Consider the following 18,804-nt stretch of genomic DNA (forward strand, 5'->3'; position numbering starts at 1 on the left):
TACATTTTTCTGCATCACACGTTGGAAAAAAACAACGCGTACCCTTAAGCAGAGGTAGATGCAGCCGCAGATAAGCCTATTGCCGACACTCACTCCATAGTGAGGCTGCTGATCATCAGCATGAAGCTTTGTAGTGTAAAAATAAAGTTTTAGTACGGTATATAAGTTTAATAAAACGTCATACACCGACCTCCGCCCCTGCAAATGCATTTTTCATCTGCAGTTTGGACATCAGGCTCATAGCATTAAAATAAACAATTGGCACCATTAAAGGGTGGACAGATATCCATCAGTAGCAATGAGATCAGCAGAGATGACATACTCACCATGATCTGAGAGGCAAATGTAGGAGAGACGTACAGATAGAGCTACAGGTAGAAGACCATTGAACATAGTGAGATAGAAGGAGGTATGGTAGCGTAGTTGATTTCTTCCTTAAAGGGATCCATTTTTAATGGTTAATTAGAGAAATAAAAGTTATACAAAGCAGTACTGTTGGACATGCTAGAGATTCACATATACATAAATTTTAAAGAAGAAAATAATAAGCCAAACACAAAAAGGTATGAAATTAGTTTCTTGGGGAGATAGAAATAAAATGAATAGGAAATAGGTAGAAACAGAGGTAAATGTAAAACAGGATATGACAGGAAGGGCCAACCAGTAGGAATAAGTAGAAATAAGTGCACTGTCCTAATGGTAGTAAGAGAGCATAGGGTGGAATATGATAGAATGGAATGTAGAGGAAGATTTTTTTTCCCAGAGAGTCTAGAACAGTACAATCAGAGTGATCCTATTTAGAAAGGGATAAATAGAATTTAGTAAGATATAGAGAAGAAAATTATTACATATTACCAATTATTTATAGAGATATGTGGGTTCGGATTTACCCCAATCTCAAAACAGCATCTTATGGGCTCTCGGATGTCACATGTTTTGGATTGCCAATAAGAAAAATCTGGATAAATTTGAACTTGCGTTAATTTTGGCATTAAGAACCAAGTAAATCAGAACCCACACATCTCTAATTATTTATATAGCGCATATAGATACATATTCTGCATCGCTTTACAGAGAATATTTGGCCATTCACATCATTCCCTGCCACATACTGTACACTAAGGTTAATTATTTTGTTTGGTAGTCAGTTTACCTTCCATTATATTTTTGGATTGTGGGAGGAAATCCAAGTAAGCACTGAGGTAATATAAAAACTCCACAAAGACATCAGATGACTAGGAGATAGTAAGAGACTGTGTGGTGATATCAGAGAATTAGGAAATAAAGATTGAAGAGAACTTCAACATACTGTTGTAAGAATTACTTGAGAGATAACAGATGATTAGGAGAGAGTAAGAGATGGAGGAGACATATAAGATGACTAGGAGATAGAGATGGAGCAGACATATCAGTTGACTAGGAGATGGTTAGAGATGGAGGAGACATATCAGTTGACTAGGAGATAGAGATGGATGAGATATAGCAGATGACTAGGAGATAGTAATAGATACAGGAGACCTATCAGATGACTAGTAGATAGAGTTGGGGGAGACATCAGATGACTAGGAGATAGAAAAAGAAAGAGGAGACATCTCAGATGACTAGGAGATAGTAAGAGATGGAGGAGACATATCAGATGACTAGGAGATAGTAAGAGATGTAGGAGATATCATGACTAGGAGATAGTAAGAGATGGAGGAGACATATCAGATGACTAGGAGATAGTAAAAATGGAGGAGACATATCAGATTACTAGGTGATAAAGATGGAGGAGAGATAGATGACTAGGAGATAGTAAGAGATGGAGGAGACATATCAGATGACTAGGAGATAATAAAAATGGAGGAAACATATCAGATGACTAGGTGATAAAGATGGAGGAGAGATAGATGACTAGGAGATAGTAAGAGATGGAGGAGACATATCAGATGACTAGGAGATAGTAAGAGATGGAGGAGAAATATTAGATGACTAGGAGATAGCAAGAGATGGAGGAGACATAGATGACTAGGAGATAGTAAGAGATGGAGAAGACATCAAATGACAAGGAGATAGTCAGAGATGGAGGATACATATCATATGATTAAAGTGGAGACATATCAGATGACTAGAAAGTAGTAAGAGTAGTAAGAGATGGAGGAGACATATCAGATAACTGGGAGTTGGTAAGAAACAGAGGAGACATATCAGATGACTAGAAGATAGTAAGAGATGGAGGAGACATATCAGAGGACTAGGAGATAATTAGAGATGGAGGATACATATCAGATGACTAGGAGACAATAAGAGATGGAGGAGAAATATCAGAGGAGATAGCAAGTGATTGAGGAAAATATCAGACTGGGGTTAAATGTAATAGGCTGCGAACTGCAGGTATTGGCGGGTTCCCAGTGCGTCTGTCCAATGTTTTAAAGTAGCATCTCGTTTTAAAGGTAAAACCTGTTAATGCCTGCAGTTTGGTGGGGTGTAGTACGGCTGACCGGCGGTCTGCTGACCGCCGGTCAGCTTACCGACGCCGGGATCCCGGCAGCATACCGACGCCGGGATCCCGGCGGGGAGGGGCGAGTGCAGCAAGCCCCTTGCGGGCTCGCTGCGCTCGCCACGCTGCGGGCTCGGTGGTGACCTGCGGTCGCAACGGGTTCTATTCCCACTATCTATTCACATGAATACCACCCGTTTGGTGGCTATTACATTTACCCCAAGGAGTTAGTAATAGACTGAGGAATGAGAGATAGTAAAAGATTGAGAAGAGGAACTTATTTGGTGCCATCGTCTCCTGTTTGATCTGTATTGATTTATTCGACATCTCTTCAATAAAACTATTGCATTAAAAAAAAAGATTGAGAAGAGATATCAGATGACTAGGAGATAATAAGAGATGGAGAAAAGAAATCAGAGTACTATAGGATAATAAGAGATGGGGAACAGATATCGGACCACTATGAGATAGAGATGTAAAAGAGAATTCAGAGCATTAGGAGATAGTAGAAGAACATATTAAAGGTCTAGGAAATAGTAAGAGATGGCAAAGGCGCCCATTTATCAACTAATATTTGCGGCTATTTCCCTGGAAACACTCGTTTTCAAGGGTTAGCCACAAATATTAACTATAAACTGGATGTTTGGAAGAGGGACCGCATCATGTATCTCCAATACCTGCTGCAATCCCTCCATTCCCAACGGGTGGTCTTCAGTATGCCGGCGGTCGGGCTCCCGGAGACCAGCATACCGGCGCCGGGAGCCCGACAGCCGGCATACCGACACTTATTCTCCCTCGTGGGGGTCCACGACCCCCCTGGAGGGAGAATAAAATAGTGTGGCGCGCGTAGCGTGGCGAGCGCAGCGAGCCCGCAAGGGGCTCATTTGCGCTCGCCACACTGTCGGTAAGCCGGCGGTCGGGCTCCCCGCGCCGGTATGCTAGTCGCCAGGAGCCCGACCGCCGGCATATCGTAGTGAACCCGTTCCCAACGGCAGCCGCATCCCCCATAGGTTTTTCTAGGGGATACGATACTGCCAGATTTATCAATATCCGGAATGCAAAGCATTCCCGATGTTGGCTGCCGCCATCTTCAGATAGCGGTAGCTCGTTGTAGCCTATGGGCTACAGAATGGGTCTGTAGTTCCGTCAGGGTTCATTAGTAACTCTGCCAGAAATGGCCCCTGTGCATGGTGGTCAGCGTGACCACGCATGCACAGCAGTCCTGGCACCACACTTGGCACACAGCAGGGACGGCTATGCAGGTGAGACATTCTACAATGTGATCTTGGATGCTAATATTACAAACAGATCGCATTGCAAATGCAATCAATGATAAATGGGCCCCAAAGTGACTTGAGTGAACTGGGAAATATAAGAGATGTTGGAGAAAGTCAGAAGAAATAAGATTTAGTGGAGCAGAAACCAAGAGGGATAGAGTATTGAGTAATTAGGTTCATAGTTAAGAGAATATGACATGAGAGAATAAATGGTGTCGTGCATCAGGAAAATTGGATAGACACGAGAGGGAGGCGATCATGAGACCGCCTCTCGGGATCCCGGCGGTCACAATGCCGATGCCGGAATCCCAACAGGCGGTGAAATCCCACCGCCGGAATACTGGCGCGAAAGGCTTTTCTCCCTCTGTGGCTGTGCACGACACCCATAGAGGGAGAATAGATCCTGTGGCAAGCGCAGCGAACCACTGTGCCAGCATCGTAGCGAGCGCAGCAAGCCCACAAGGGGCATTCTAGCACTCACCCCGCTGCCGGCATACTTTGATATATGAGGGGACATTAAGGAGAGAATCTGGAATAATGACAATATAGTGGGAGATAAAATGATGGGAATAAGGTATTGCAGGAGACATAGGAGAGATGAGGAGGAATAACAGCTAGTAGGAGATGGATTACAGGAGAAAGAGGAGAACCAGGAGGAGTATTACAGGGACAACTGAGAGACAGAAACGATCAAATATAACAGGACACATGAGAGAGAATGGGTACACAGACAGATGGAGAGAGGCAGGGGACGATTACAGAATCAGTAGATACTTAGATACAGTAGATAGATAGATAGATAGATAGATAGATAGATAGATAGATAGATAGATAGATAGATAGATAGATAGATAGATAGATAGATAGATAGATAGATAGATAGATGCACATACACAGACATACAGATACATACTGTACAGCAGGAGACAGGGCAGAGGCTGAGCAGCGGATAGGAGATACACAGGACACGAGCGGGAGAGAGAGGAGGCAGAGGGGAGGGCGAGGAGGGATGAAGGAGGGAGGGGAGAGGAGGAGGAGGACGGGCAGAGGGAGGGGAGCGGAGGGAGCGCTGCTGTCTGATCAGAGGCCGTCCTGCTCCCGGGCTACTCATGGACTTTCCCGGAGCCTCCGGCCGCCGCTACTGGATAACCGGACCGTAGGGGGGGGAGACCGTGTCCGAGGACCGTGGTGAGTACGTTCCCCTCTCCCATCACTGACCCAGGCACTGAGCGCTGCTGGCTGGTACCCACGCCTGGGCATGGGAGCTGGCAGCAGTAGGTGGCAGCCAGCGGGTACCAGCCGTGCCCTGTGCAATCAGCAATCTGTCGTTGTTCCAGGGACTCTGCCAACCAGGAGGACCCCGATGAAGGGAAACTAGGACATGGGGTGATGGAAGTTGTAGCTGCCCCCACCATGGCACTACGCTGTGCCCGGTATGGAAGTGGGCATCCTGGTTGGCAAACAGTATCTGTCATTTGTAGCCAGTTGGAAACTATAGTGTATAAAAGTCTATACTCTGTGACCTGATACATTGTGTTCCAGTGCAATAAACTGGGAATCTGCAGAACCCAGTATCTGCGCCTGTGATACCTGCATGTACAGTAGTAGGTCCAGCAATGTGCAATAATATGGATTTATTTAGAAATTAACATGATGACCCCATCAGTTCTTTGGACGATATATCCATACCTATATCTATCACAGTAAGTGAACATTGATGCATAGCACTGCTGTGTGTGCATATACATTGGAATTGATGTCTGTTATATAGCTGATAAATGTACAGTATACAGCTACTACTCCTGCCATTAGCAGTAAACTTCAGTTTTGTTTATTGTTCAGATGTTACCAACTGGGAACCAGTATCCCCGACTGGAAACCAATCCTAATCCAGATCCTTGCATTGAGATAGTGTGTAACTTGTGAGTGTGACAGGGGTGCTCTGACTCATAGTGGCAGTGTGTGATTAACTAAGAGCCAATGTTTAATGATGATGAGCAGTGTATTCATATGAGACTTTGTGTCATGGTGTTTTGGCTGATATTGTCATACAGAAAATAAGTACTTATCACTGTCCATGCTCAGTCCTGTGTAGATTATATGAGATTATGTAGCTCAAAGTACTGGATACATGCCTCTACTAAATGGGAATCAAATCTGTAACTTGAAATGCATTGGAAGCCACTGTGCACAATGATGGATGTGATAATGTTTTATATAGAACTCAATAATGTTGCAGCTGTGGATGGTTATTTTTGTTTGGACAGTCTGGCAATAACAATTGTTCACAATTTTGTACAGTATTTCAGTTTTCTAATACTACTGTCATATGGGGTTGGATGAATCGGGGATATGTCCATAAGCAAAATTTGAATATATGATATATATCATGGAAATCGATAATACTGGTTAACAGTAACCTATATTTCCTCCAACCCTCATATTGGTCCTTCTATAGATAGTATGGGATTGAAAATAGCCTTCATGATTGTATTAACAGCTATCTTTAAACAATAAAATAGGATAATTTCAAAGCCTGGATAATGTTAACAGTATTCATATTTTAGATCAGGCATAAATTGATAAAATCGATTCTGTGAAATATTTCTGTCTATAATCTTTTAATATGCTACCTGAGATGTTTAGAACACGTTCTTTGTGCATGTATGGTTTTGCCAGATACTATTTGTGTATGTGACTTCATCACAGCCTGCGACTCCAATGCATCACTGAGAGAATCTCAGCTCTTCCTGCTAATCGTAAAATGTTCATTGAAAGCTGCCTGTATTCCACAGGCTGACAGAGCCGGGGAATCACAGCTTCCAAGAGACATTTTCAGTCTGTGACTGGAAGCTAAGTAATTTGCAGAGAAATTGTAATTGGGTGTACAGGGAGAGGAGGAAAATGGATTTATATCAGTTGTACTCCGTAAGCTAACAGCACACTTAGTAGAAACCCCTGTATTATTAAACATGTATTATGTTTGTAATGCAGCGGAACAAGGTATTCAACTTTGTAAAGTTTGCAAGCATCCTCTTCTGACTATACCGCATGCTTTATACCTTGTTGGTTTTTTTTTAGTGACTGACAGGAACCAGTAGTGCATTAGAGACTTACTGTATTCATTGCCTGTCGTAAAAAGTGTAAGAGCGGTAACATCCTTGCTAAAATAATGTTTTTTTTTATCAAAAAGGAGCTAGAAGCAATTTATTCTCTGCATAGTCCGCTCTTGAAAATCCACTTTGCGAAATGGAAAATATTCAGAATAATCTTTTTCAATTTCTCACTATGTATATATTGGAATAGACTTCTATGTGGACTGTGCTGCAGCTGTGTCAGGGGACATCTGGCCCTCTTAGGATTCACTTATGTCAGGTATTTATCACTTATGTCTTTCCAGCTTTTGTCAGTTTGTAGGCCATGGACCTCATCTGCTGGCAGGGAATTTGGGAACTGTAGTGGGAAGGCCAGTTGGAGATTGGAGTTTCTTGTACATATGTTGTCTACATATGCGTAGATATCTCACTTGGTGCCGGGCAGTAGATAGCTATGTAGCCGAAAATGACAGCCATGACCAGTAGTGATCATACTGATGTAAAATGATGGGGTATGTTGATAAATGCAATCCACAAATGAGAGAAGTTCCTCTGTTGGCTTTGTATGCGGTCACCTTCAGGCCACACTGACTGCCTACAGTGAGGAAGGGACAGTCGGGGTATGGTTGTTTAGCCAAATTCCAAGTTATTGGCTCTTGTTCTATATGGTCTCCTCTGCATGCATGTATGTTTTCTCCAACAGCCCCAGACAAAAACTAGAGGTGGAAGTGTGAGCTGGAGGAACCATCAGAAGCTGCAAGAGATTTCGGCTTATGATCTGCTCTCCAGCTCACAACCATCATCTGCCGCCATTATGAAGTGACAAGTGAAAAAGATTTGACAGCTCTTTATCAAAGAGCTGGCAGAGACCTGGGGACAGCAGGCACAAGTCCATTAGCAGCCCCTAGTGGTCCAGCTAAGGGTTAAGGCACCTTAGTTAACTAATTTACCTCCTCTGACCTCTTCTCCTGTAGCATTCATCCATATCTCCTATAGAATGTAGGCTTGTATGAGCAGGGCCCTCTCCCCTTTGTCATCTCTACATAATTCAATCCCGGGATTGGAAGCTTCAATCCCGGGTTTGGAAACTCCAATCCCGGGGATTTCGGGATCAGGCGGTCCTATGTTTTTTTTACTGTCGGGCAGCGTTGAGCTTCTTCAGGAGGCTAAGACGCTGTCTGGTTCCCTCCTCCCTGCTCCCTGTCCGCATTGTGACATGAAGTCAGAGGTCACGCTGCGCAGTCAGCTGCCCACCGCACAGACCTCACCAAACCGGGGGAAGTGACTCACCCGCACTCCCAGGTATCATGGTGGTGAGTTATGAGGGCGGTGACACAGGAAACAAACCAATCCCGGGATTGACCATTTTTCAATCCTGATACTCGGGATTGAAAAAATGGCCCGGGATTGGCCACCGTAGTCCGGAGCGCCTATCAAAATAAAACAAAATGTATAGAAAGTGAAGTAGAGGTGCTGACCTTATTTATAGCCAGGGGCGGCAGCACCAACTACACAATGCAGGGGGGGAGCCAGTTATCACATATAAACATACATGTGATGTTGTATGTAATATATGTGATGGCTACCTTACCCAGGGATCATCAGACACCGCTGTGTGTATCACTGACCAGCTGAGGCACGGGAGACAGCATTCTGCTTGTCTGTCATCTTCTATAAGCCTGCTCCTGACTCCTATGAGCTAATGGGAGTTGGGGGCGGGCTTATAGAAAACTATACACAAGGAGAGTGATGTCGCCCATGCTTCAGCTGCTTTAAACCAATAATAAGCAATCCAGCTCTGGGTTTCATGTAAATAGCCGGGAACCAGAGAGCCACCTCTGTTTGCCGTATGTGGGGAGTGTACTGTATTTAATTAATGACAGTTTCACAAAAATACTTATCCCGTAAAATATTGTTCCTTTTGTAAAATTAGATCTAGATTTTTATAATTCATATATACAGGGCCGGCTAAAGAGAGAAGGGGCCCTGTGTGCAGACTCCTCTCTGTGGGGCCTCTCCCTCTGCAGCACTGTAGACTATGCAGATGCACAGGCATCCTCAAACATTGGACCCACCATGTTCCCAGGGACTAATCTTTACTGCGCATGTGCAGGTCTCCGAAAACATAATGCCCGCCATGTTCCCGGAGACAAATCTCTACTAGATGCGCTAATCACTGGTTAAATGGCCACTGCACCATTTTCCAAGTGATTTCTCCGGCATCAGCAGTGCCGATGTGGGACTCCGGAGAGGTAAGTAATAAAGGGGTCTATTTACTAAGCCTTGGATGGAGATAAAGTCACTGGAGATAGCACCAGCCAATCGACTCCTAACTGTCATGCCACAGGCTGTGTTTGAAAAATGACAGGCAGGAGGCGATTGGCTGGTACTTTATCACCAATGACTTTATCTCCATGCAAGGCTTAGTAAATAGACCCCTAAATATGGGTGCAGGGGGTGCCGTGTGGGACCATTATAGAAATGCCTATGCATACACATTATATTGACATTATATATATATATATATATATATATACACACACTGTGTATACATATAAATGTTGATGAAAGCCTGTTACAGTACATTGAAGGACCCTCCTATCCACCATCAGCTATTCTTTATTGAAATCCTCATATAACAATGTACATTGCAAACCTGGAACTGTACTAGCAATAAAAGTTGACAGAGAACCCCCCCCCCCCCCCCCCCCCACCATGTCTCTCAGGTGTCTTCAGTCCTTCTGAGTCAGCTCTTTGTCAGTGACTGTCTTAAATTAATTTGGGTGTCGCCACAACGGTCAGATGAAGGTGCTTTGCGATCATATAGCTTTTCTCATTCCCCCCCCAAATATGTAATGAGAAAAAAAGCAAAGATTGACTACTGCATTAAACTATGGGGGTCATTCCGAGTTGATCGCTAGCTGCTGTTGTTCGCAGCGCAGCGATCAGGCTAAAAATCGGCATTTCTGCGCATGCGTATGCTCCGCAAAGCGCATGCGCGACGTACGGGTACAAATCCCTTTGTGGTTGTGCACAGGTTCTAGCAAAGTTTTTAGTGGCACTGGCGGCCGCAAGAAGATTGACTGGAAGGGGGCGTTTCTGGGTGTCAACTGACCGTTTTCAGGGAGTGCTTGCAAAAACGCAGGCGTGTCTGATAAAACGCAGGCGGGGCTGGGCGTCTGCTGGGCAGGTATATGACGTCAAATCCGGACACGAATAAGCTGAAGTGATCGTAAGCGCTGAGTAGGTTCAGAGCTACTCAGAAACTGCACAAACTGTTTTTGCAGAGCTCGGCTGCACATGCGTTCGCACTTCTGCTAAGCTAAAATACACTCCCCAGTGGGCGGCGGCATAGCGTTTGCACGGCTGCTAAAACTAGCTAGCGAGCGATCAACTCGGAATGACCCCCTATGTGCGCAGTGTTATTCATTGGCACATCACATAGAATTGCATCCCCCCGACCCAACATGACTAGAATGCACCCATAAATACAGAAATGGTTTAGTGCCAGATATGGACAGCAGATGGTGCCATAGAACACTTCCATTGTTTTATTGCCGTTTACTGCACGGTATTCATGCGATTTTATTCTGATTTGTCACATTTGCACCTGTATTTGCCCTGTTATATCGGATTGTAGGATCTAACATAGTGACTTTGTCAGAAGTGTGCAGGATTATTTCGATGATAGTTGCAAACACAAAGATCTTCTCTACTATACATGCAGGGGCAGAATGTTTGCAGGTCACTGAAAGGCCATGTTCTTACTTATGACTGTTTGTCCATCATCTTGATTTTGATCTGTCATAACTTCAGTCTAATACTTTTACTGTTTCTTCTTGGAATGAAAACAGTCACATATATTTCCATTACTAAGTCGTCTTCCCCACTTTTGGCTCCCACTAGCAATGATTGCCTGTTGGGAGGAGGGTCTCATACTTCGCTGACAACTTTAATAAACCAAAATAAAATTTAAGGCATCATGATATTATTAAGGGATATGCATTTAGAAAATACTGTTTTGTGAGGTTCTCTTTTAATGCTCTTTCTTTCTATGCATAGAGGAAGGAAGTTTTTGATTAGTAGAAAAAGAAAGAAGCCAATGTAATAATACTTGGCACTCAAATATGGGAAAGCTCATTGCAGCCAGTCAGATGTTTGTTTCCATTTACTAATCTGCAATAGAAAACAATGACAGGTATAATCTGATTGGCTGTGATAGGTTAATGTACCCGTACGCTGACATTTTTATGAACATTTTATACCTAATAAGTGCAGTGCATATTGGCACACAATAAGGTACAGGATGAGAGCCTGGTGGGAGGGCGGATGTAGTACTTAATCAGTCTCCCTGCAAGGATTCATGCAGCCTACTGTTACAGAACACGGCTGGTGCCTCCTCTGTCAGACACTTCTCCCTAACACAGTGGGGTGAGACCCTTTCTTCTCACCCCATGGCTGTGCTGTGTGAGAGCAGCCTAGACAGGACGATGATTAGCAACAGGTGAGCGGGCTGAAGGAAGGTGAAAAGTAGAATGTTCTCTATATTGTACTGTGGCCACTAGGATGCCCTCTGTATTGCATCATGGTTACTTGGATGCTATCTGAGTTGTATGGAGATTGCTGGAATGCTCTCTGCATACCTCCCAACTTTTAATGAGTGGCCTCGTTGAAGGGGGCGTGACCTTGGCAAAGGCGGCGTGGCCAAGCGGCACTGCCGCGATCGCGAGCCACGTCTCCTGTTTTCCGTCACAGTGGGGGCATGGCCAGCGATCTGTGAGCTGCTGGCATGACCCCAGTCCCTCTTGTCTCTGTGAATAGCCGCTGTGCGCATGCGCACAGTGTCAATTCAACGTTGCTGTGTTGGGAGGTATGCTCTCTGTATTATTGAGATGCATTCTGTATTGTATGGTGCTCACTAGGATGCTCTCTGTATTGTGTGATGGTTACTAGGATGCTCTCTGTATTCTATTCTGTTAAGCTCTCTGTATTGTGTGACAGCCACTGGGATGATGTCTATATAATATGGAGGTCACTGGACTAAGGGCCTAATTCAGACCTGATCGAAGATGTGCGAAAAAACTCACATCTACGATCAGAATCTTTGACATGCGGGGGGACGCCCAGCACAGGGCAAGTCAGGCCCGCATGCCGGATCCAGCCACCCCCCACAGACATGCGAAAACAATCACACGGCGGCAATGCGTTTGCACCTGCCGAGTAGCCCTCTGCCTAAGCAGACTAGCTGCAAAGGCAGACAGCTACCCACCATGTTTAGGGTCACAGCGGCTGCGTGTGACATCAAGCAGCCGCCGCGGCCCACCCTGCAAACGGTCTGGACACACCTCCATTATCCAGACCACACACCCCCAACGCCGCCCCAACGCTGCTGACACGCCCCCGACCACCTCACGACCACATCTGCCTGTCAGTGTCGTCGCATCTCACTGTCTGCGTACGCGCAGTGCGTACCCGTGCGCATACTTCTCCGGCTGCAGCGTCCTGGTCTGAATTAGGCCCTAAGTTCTGTATGGGTGTGTCAATGCAATTGCGAGCTATGCAGAGTTGTGTATATAAATAAAATAAATAAATAAATACCCCTGTCTTCACATGAATAATTTGAAACCAAGGATAATGATGTGTAAGTGCGCTGTGATAATGATGATGGCTATGAAACCAAGCATATGGATAGGACAGTCCAGCAGCAGAAATACCAGCAACTCAGCAGAAAGGTGAAATTCCTCGTAAATGAAGGTACATTTCTAACCTACTTCCAAACCATTATTTTTAGCTTGCCCTTTTTAAAAATCTATTTGCATCTACTGTAACTTTAGTCTAAGTATATTTGGTTTGTACAAAGTCAGTAAATAACCTTACTGTGTCTGCTTTTTTATATGTTGGAGATTAGGGATAGAACTTTTTCACACCCCTTGCATTTTGCTATAATTATTTTTGAAAATATTATTATTTAAAAATACTTTGTGGTGTGTTAGTCTTTCCTTTCCGAGTAGAACAATAGCTCTCCCATATCTGAGAGATACTTTGTGAAATGAGATGTGCAGCTAGTTACAAATATAGCTCCTATCTCATGCTCCTCCCATCCTCAGTGGTCTGTCTGTACTGAGTCCTTCATCTACAGCCCACACCGCCGCGTCACTAACCTGAATAGTGAATGTATATCACTCATACCAGATAGGCACACAGGGGGTGATTTAGATTTGAACCCTTTTGTGTATGAACAAATATACATCTACACACACACATACCTCCCAACTGTCCCGATTTCAGCAGGACAGTCCCGCTATTTGGACACTGTCCTGCTCTCCCACCTGTGGCTCGCAGTGTCCCGTGGGTCAGTCCGAGGGTGTTTGTATGGGTTGGGTTCAGGATAACGGTGGTCAGGATCCCGGTGTTCATCATGCCGACGCTGGGGTCCCGTCCGCCAGAATGTGCAACAAAGGGGGCCAGCGCAACAAAGCCCCTTGTGAACTTGCTGCGCTCGCCACGCTCTGTGCTCGGTTGTATTCTCACTCTAGGGATGTTGTGGACACCCACGAGTGGGGAATAGCCCTCGGCCCCCAGACGGCATTCTGGCAGCCAAGATTCAGCGTCGGTATGCTGACCGCCGGGATCGTGACCACATCCCGTTTGGATGGGTAAGGTTGTCTGGACCCGCAAAGTTAACCCTTACCATCCTGGGATAGTATCAGCTCAGCGTGGAGCTAGTGAAGCTGTAATATTAACCTGAGACTGGAGATGGTTAAGAAAGATGGGATGAGAGTTGGCATGGGAGATTTATATTGGAGCAAGTAGAAGGTATTAGAAGGAGACAAATGATCACAGCGTATGTGGAGGAGACAGAGGGATGGTAAAACGTCTCGCTGAGTAAGAATAAAGACAAGAACCACGTTACTGTCTTTTCCCTTTCAGAGAAGTGCTATAGTGTAATGTCTTTTTCATGGTTCTTAACACAGCAGCAGCTCAGAGACTCCTGCTGTTCTGTTTACGTTACTTGCACTTTGCTATACGTGGAACCCTAGCGATACTGTTGCCAATAAACGTGGTGCATTATAGCCCGTCTCTGCACTCTGTTTCCCATTCTTCCCTTATTGTGCCCAAGCTGAAAAGGAACTCCAGTAATACGCTCCTTATCTCCGCTGATCCTTTCAGCTCCCTGGAAAATGAGAACTGGGGCTGCGCTGTTATCGGTCTTACTCCCTTTCTTGCAGCAGTCCAGTAATCCATTGATTGTTCCTTCGATAACCTCTTCATTGCCAAAGAGGCACTTAAAGACGCTTTAGCCTTCCCTACCTTAGTTGAAGGAGCTGATCATTAAAATGTTATCATCCTATTTACCTAAGAGCTTGCATTAACTAATTAGTGACGGGTGGTACTTTGTACCTCAATGACCACGACAATTTTCATATTTCTTCTTGTGATGTTATAGTTTCACCAGAAATAACTTTTTATATCTTTGTTCTTTTCAAACATTATTTAGTGTTGAACGGACCTATGAAAATTGGAACTGATAAATATAGGGGTGACAAGTAACGGTCTGAAGGGACAGGAACGCAGGTAGAGCAATACTCAGATATTTTATTGATAAGTTATGGCGATAGTTTTTTTTTTTTTATCACTGCAATAAACCAGCCTATTGCCAGATCTGTAGAATGCAGATATAAGGGTTTGGCTGCGGTAAGGAAGGCTTTGCGTAGGGTTACGGGAAGGGAGGGTTAGGGTGTATCTGCTGGGGGGGAGGGTTAGGGTTAGTCGCCGGAGGGGAGGGTTAGGCACTAATGGGAAGGTTAGGCAGCGGGACGTGGTTAGGATTAGGGCTAAAGTTAGGGATAGAGGTAGCGTATTCACAGCTGGTGGATCAGATAACCGTTGGACCCAGAAGACACTGCTGCATCACTGCAACTGCTACCAGGTAAGTGAAGCCACTGCACTGCTGGGATACACAGTTTTGTCGACATTCTAATCATGTTGAGATTTCATCAGCGTCGACATTATGAATGTTGACATGGTCAATGTCGACATGCCGAGCATGCCAAATCTACGACCATATCGACAGCCTCATGTGCGTATGATGAATGTCAAGACAACATTTCCAACTCCATTGTGCCATCTGGATATAAATGCCCATTTCTCTTATCCATCAAATCGGGATCCGACAGAAAATCGACAGTGTCTAGGTCGACAATGTTTAGGTCAACCACTATAGGTCGACAGTCACTAGGTCGATTTGTTTTCAAGGTCGACAGGGTTTCTAGGTCGACATGTTCTAGGTCGACAGGTCAAAAGGTCGACATTAGTTTTTCAAATTTTTTTCTTTTTTTTTTACTTTTTCATACTTAACGATCCACACGGACTACGATGGGGAATAGTAACCTGTGCCGAACGCAGTGGTAGCGGAGCGAAGCATCTTGCCCGAAGTTCGTTCGCCATGCGAGGGGATACGGTGCACTAATTGGGCTTCCCGGTCACTGTACGGAGAAAACGACACCCCCCAAAAAAATTGAAAACTCATGTCGACCTTTTGACCCGTCGACCTAGAACATGTCGACCTATTAACCCTGTCGACCTTCAAACCCTGTCGAGCTAGTGACTGTCGACCTATAGTGGTCGACCTAAACATTGTCGACCTAGATACTGTCGATCTAATGATCCACATCCCATCAAATCATCAAGTTTTCAACCTTTTATGTATCATGTACCTCCTAATAAGTGCAAATCTTTAGCAACTACCCCTTAATCCGTTTTAATTTATTCCAACTACCCCCTAAAGTGTGTTAATTTGTTATGTTGTGTATAAATGTATGCCAAGCAACCTGTTATAGTTTTAAAAAGTAAATTTTTATCATAATCAGTATTGTATAGGAAGTTCAAAAAGTTCCTCCACAGTGACTGTGTGTTATGCAGTATGACAACAGAATTTTTTTAAATCCTTTATTCACCTGAAATAAAACAGCATTTGTTACGTGTTGTACTTATCTATATTAAGTATTGTCCCTATCTTGCCTCTCGCAGCTGCAGAGGAGATTTGCAGCCAGATGCAACGCTCACTGCGGAGGGACTTTCCGAACTCCCTGTATAGGGTTAATTGTTTACTAATTTATTGAACTGTTATTTTGAGTTGAAGCTTAGACTGAGTACACAATGCGCCGATGCGTCAGCGGACCAGTCGTCGCACTGACCGAGCAGCCAAATCAGGCACGCATACGGGCCTCCCGATGGGCTGCCTGAGGCGTCATCATGACTTCATAGCTGGGGAGGCATTTGAATTTGGCCATCCAGCTTCGACTTCAGTCCTCACAGCAAGTGGAACGTGCACACATCCAGATGCTCCAGTATATATGCAGAGTTATCGGGCTTCTGTGCTGCAGGGTCGACACGATGTGTCTGTGAACAGCATCTTTCACAGAAATATCAGGTGTACACAGTTTCCGGCCGGCTTGCAATATATCACCCAGTGTATACCTACTGTACATTACAGTGTGAAGCTTACACTGACTCTGCCTATGAACCTCTCGGGTTGGTTGAGAAGAGAGGATTTTAAATGTAGAATACTACATTTATAAATGGAACATGAATGCAGACCAAGTTGTTTCTTTAGTTCAGGGGTGAGGAACCTCCGGCCCGCAGGCCTAATACAGCCCGGAGAATCATTTTTTCCGGCCCAGTACCCAAGGCAGCTGCAGAGTGTAGAGCTGTCCTCCACGCACGGCATCATGGGAGATGTAGTTTTCTCACACTGTGCACTGTATACAGTGTGCAGTGTAAGAAAACTACATCTCCCATGATGCAGTGCGTAAGAGACTGCTTCGGGCGGTGATGTGAGGCAGTTTTGAGAGCGAGCTCAACGGGCAGGACGAATGGCTGTGGCTGTGCAGAGTGGACCCAGGACCTGGATCAGTGGTGTGCAGGGCAGGAGGCATGGCTGTGGCTGTGCTGCGGTGCAGAGAGGACCCAGAACCGGGACCAGTGGTGTGCAGGAGTCTGGACGGAACCTGTCCTGCAGTTGTGGTGAGTGCAATGCTGGCACTATACTGGGACATTATCTTTGTCATTACTGGGGGTAGTATGTGTGAGCAGCTATTACTGTGGTCATTATGTGTAAGGAGCACTAATGTGGGCATTATGTATAAGGCCACGCCCACTTTGCTGGGAGAGCACGCGCATTGGATTGAAGGGGGTGGGGGTGGGGGTGGGGAATTGAGTGCTTCAAAAATGGCCCGCAAATTGTTTTGAACAAATCCAAATGGCCCTTGGCAGAAAAAAGGTTCCCCACCCCTGCCTTAGTTAGTCAGGGAGCGCTGTTCCACAGAGATCTATTGAGTATTTTTGATTTCTACTCTTAATAAATGTCAGTACAGAAATGTCTGACTCTTGTTCACCATTACCGTTCTAGTCCATGGCTCACGCAAAAAGTAATAGCCGGTGCAACCAAGCCATCTCCCCCCACTGTGACTGGTTGAAATGAACATGATGGGCGGGGCCTCAGTGCAGTGTGCTGTGCTTTACATAGATGCAGGTCAGAGACGTAAGTGTCACAGCTTTCTTAGGTGTCTTCAGGCTGAGAAGGGCCTATGAACCGCTTGGCCCACAGACATGTGTCGCCACTGTCTCAACCTGTGTGGGTAGCACTGACCCAAATTAGGGCCCTCATTCCGAGTTGATCGCTCGCTAGCTACTTTTAGCAGCCGTACAAACGCATAGTCACCATCCACGAGGGAGTGTATTTTCGCTTTGCAAGAGTGCGAAAGCCTGTGCAGCCGAAGCCCTGTAGTTACTTATTCTGTGCGATGATTGCTGCAACGAAGGTCCCAGAATTGACGTCAGATACCCCCCTGCAAACGCATGGACACGCCTTCGTTTGCCAAGCACTCCCAGAAAACGGTCAGTTGACACCCATAAACTCCCACTGTGCGAATGGAATCGTCGCTAGAAGCAGTGCAAAACAACGATGCTCTTAGTACCCGTATGCCGTGCGTGCACATTGAGCCCCATACGCATGCATAGTTTTGCCATTTTTTTTAATGATCGATGCGCAGTGAACATCGGCAGCTAGCGATCAACTCGAATGACCCCCTATATGCACCCTTCATAGGGTTGCAGTTAACTTGTAGCTCCATACCCATACTATACTGTATTTGTCTGTGAAAGCACCTGTTCCACTTCTGGAACTGCTGGTGTTAGATAATGTGCAGTTCAGAATACTGACCTAATCTGTGCGCACATACAGTTTTACACACAAAATTACGATGTGCAAATTCACTTCCATCCAACTCTAAATCACCACTTATAATTGCATTATGCTCTTATCTTTCTGTCGGAGCACCTTACAAGTAATTCCTTATATCGGTGCAGGTGTTTATTACACTGTTAAAAGATGCAAAGACATGCAGGGAAATGAGCTTCTCCATGCATAATAACTAATGCCCATATGTTTCCATGAACAGTCAGGAAACATAGTTTAGGAAAAAAAAGAAACAACAATCTTTAAACCTTGATTAAAAAATGGTAATGTAAAAGATAACACATGGCGAGACAGCAGTGAGGGTTTCCACTTGCTATTAATTACATTCTCCATAATAAATGCATCACCAATTAATGTGGAAAAGTCACTTTTTTAAGTGAATTTGCCATGAGCCAGAGCAAATTTTTGTTATCAGACTTAAGGACCTATTTATCACGCCCTCGATCTGCGGTAATCATGCAGCAAAAGCACTGACTACCGCTAGTTTAAGACAGGGGCGTAGCCAGAACTTTGTGGGCCCCATAGCAACATTTTGAAGGGGCCCCCGTCTCAAGGCTTCTAGAGAGACACTTCTCTGCAGCAGTTGTTAATTTTATGCCCTATAATAGTGCCCTAGTTCATTTTCTGAGCCATAGTAGAGCCTTATTTAATGTTATGCCCCATAGTAGTGCCCTAGTTTCTTTTATGAATTGC

At 44.9% G+C, this 18,804-nt stretch overlaps 1 long non-coding RNA gene across 4 annotated transcripts in view; it reads left to right on the plus strand.

Annotated features, from left to right (window-relative positions):
* The window catches only part of LOC134933289 (uncharacterized), a 591,558-nt gene that overhangs the window by 50,879 nt on the left and 521,875 nt on the right, over positions 1-18,804 (plus strand). Inside the window, exon 1 of one of the 4 annotated variants that reach the window (XR_010179665.1) lies at positions 4,810-4,944. The exons of 2 other annotated variants lie outside the window; for them this stretch is intronic. This is a non-coding gene — a long non-coding RNA (uncharacterized LOC134933289). Of the gene's footprint in view, positions 1-4,809; positions 4,945-14,726; positions 14,782-18,804 lie in introns of those variants that run through there. One more of the 4 variants, XR_010179667.1, reaches the window with a different exon arrangement.

This window comes from Pseudophryne corroboree, chromosome 6 (genome assembly GCF_028390025.1).
Source record: "Pseudophryne corroboree isolate aPseCor3 chromosome 6, aPseCor3.hap2, whole genome shotgun sequence".
Lineage (NCBI taxonomy): Eukaryota > Metazoa > Chordata > Amphibia > Anura > Myobatrachidae > Pseudophryne > Pseudophryne corroboree.